This window comes from Seriola lalandi, unplaced genomic scaffold (genome assembly GCF_002814215.2).
Source record: "Seriola lalandi dorsalis isolate HSWRI2012SDOR001 ecotype SW California unplaced genomic scaffold, Sedor1 jcf7180002054657, whole genome shotgun sequence".
NCBI classification, from domain to species: Eukaryota; Metazoa; Chordata; class Actinopteri; order Carangiformes; family Carangidae; genus Seriola; species Seriola lalandi.
Window position 1 is genome coordinate 155,905 of NW_019525210.1, and position 2,345 is coordinate 158,249.

At 38.7% G+C, this 2,345-nt stretch overlaps 1 pseudogene across 1 annotated transcript in view; it reads left to right on the top strand.

Moving 5' to 3' along the window:
- LOC111665710 (Ig kappa-b4 chain C region pseudogene) overlaps window positions 1–246 on the top strand; it is a 1,604-nt pseudogene extending 1,358 nt beyond the window's left edge. The window contains exon 3 of the transcript XR_015438118.1: window positions 1–246. This exon is cut by the window's left edge and continues 244 nt beyond it. The product of XR_015438118.1 is annotated as an Ig kappa-b4 chain C region pseudogene (transcript).
- The last annotated feature ends 2,099 nt before the right edge of the window (window positions 247–2,345 follow it).

The window sequence follows — 2,345 nt, forward strand, 5'->3', positions numbered from 1 at the left end:
TGGGCTCTGTGACCTGTGAGGCCACCCAGGGCTCCCAGACTCCGCTCTCAGAGACACTGAGGAGAGACCAGTGTTCCCAGTCCTGACCTGACTCACTGGGACTCTGCTACTGGTTTTATTCTCTTCTCTGTCACACTGTCTCTCTCTCTTTTATTTCACATTTCAGTAACAATATTTACGACCTTCTCACAGTGTTTCCACATTGTTTCTGTGTTTCTAGAAAATAAAAATCTGTTCATCAAATCATTTTTTTGTCATTGTGACTTCTTTAAATCCAGAAAGAAATTCAGGCGACAAAAACATTATAATTTCTCCATGATGACATCATACAGAATATATAACATTACATAATACATATTCATACTGACTCTTTATTCATTGTGTACATTAGCTCAGTCACAACTCCTCATTATTCTTTAACTGGTACAAGCCAGTGATGGAAGTTGCAGTCCATAATTTGTGATCAGTAATCAATCAGAATCAATAAGGACTTATTCATGAGTGTAAAGTGTCTCTTCTATATTCATGGCAGATTTTTCTTCAGTATCAACATTTGTAACTAAAACCATTGAAGGAACATTTCAATGAAGAATCATCCAGTCATCTCTTGTTACTGAAGTGTGTCATAGTGAGAACTCTCACATTGTTTTACTCGTAGCTTTTTCTAGAGAATTCAAAAATCCTTTAAATAGAACAAAGAAACTCAAAAAAGAAAATGTTATGATTGTGAAACAAGAAGCAACATGTCCTCAGCATGTAGAGATATAAAGTGGATGGAATCTCTCCTTCTAATCTTGGAAGTATGAAGAACTAAAGTGTTACTGAATTAAATTCTCCATGAATGTTTTTCTATTTCAATGATAAAATACTTTTTTTTTTGGAACATAAAACATAAAAATTGACTAAAATGTGTCACAGAGGAATAATAAGTAACTTTATATGAAATAAATTATATCTTATTAAAGTTTTCAAATTTATTTACTCAGTGAATATATTTTAAGTTTAAGAGGAAATGTTATGAGAAAACTCTGTTGGTTTTCACATTATCAAACTTAAACTTTTCATGTTTTGCCATGGCAGACACTTTTTGTTAGTTTTATTTTGGACTTTTCTCACTTCCTGTTTTATTTTGTAATAAGGTTTCCTTGTGTGTCTGCGTTTTGCTTCCTGTCTTGGTCCTGTGTCTGTGTGGTGATTGTCTGCCCCGCCCTAATGTGTTTCACCTGTGTGCAATCACCTTTGCCTCCTGTGTCTATATAGTCTTTGTGCTCCCCTTTGTCTGTGTCAGTTCGTCTGTTGTTTTTCGCTGTTGTCGTAGCTACGATCTGTTCATGTCTGTTGACGTTGTCTGTTCACGTCTGGTTGTCCTCAGTCTGTCCAAGTCTGCTCATGTTACATGTTGTTCTTTGTTAAATAAACCTGCCTGCACCGTCTCCCATGTTTTGGCTGGATTTGGGTCCAACTTTCCTCAATACCCTTGACAAAACTAAGGTTAGCTTTGATCAGCAGAATGGTCCAAAGCCAATGTTAATGGAAATATTGACAGAAAAACCTTTTGGAATTAAATACAGTATATTGAGAGTTAAAAAGTTCAAAGTGGATCAAAGTGACTTGTGTCTTAGTGTCAGTGCAGCTGTGAGTCAGATCAGTTCCTCTGCAGCTGAGGGAGGTTTTTGTTCAACTAAAAATGTAGATTTAAAAAAGATATTTAATCTTGTGAGGACATTTAGACTTGTGAGGATATTTGGGCCGATCTTCAGCTTCAATCTGCTTTTTGAGGAGCAAGACTTGGTTTTAGGGTTTTGTTTGAATTAAGTCAGCGTCAGGCATTTATCTGTGAAGGCTAGGGTAAGGTTAAGGGGATGTGTGTGTGTGTGTGTGTGTGTGTGTGTCCTCAGTGAACTGTATCAGTCTCTGCAGTAGCTTCCAGCTGCAGCAGTCAGTTCAGTTTCTGTTCAGTCTGACTGAGGGAGGTTTTTGTACGACGCTTTTTCACTGTGTGAACACCCGCTGACTGTTGATTTCATGAAAACTCTGACAGTAGTAAACTGCTGCATCTTGAGTCTGGACTCCACTGATGGTCAGAGTGAAGTCAGAGTTTGATCCACTGCCTGTAAAACGAGCTGGAATCCCTGATGCTCGAGTGGTAGCACGGTAAATAAGGAGCTTAGGTTTTTCTCCATCTCTCTGTTGGTACCAGGCTAAGTAGTTTGAGCTATAAACAGCCTGACTGGTCCTACAGCTGATGGTGACGGAGCCTCCCAGAGCAGAGCTCACTGCTCCAGACTGAGTCACTGTGACCTGTCCTCTGGACTCTGAGGACACAGAGACAGAAACATAAAGCA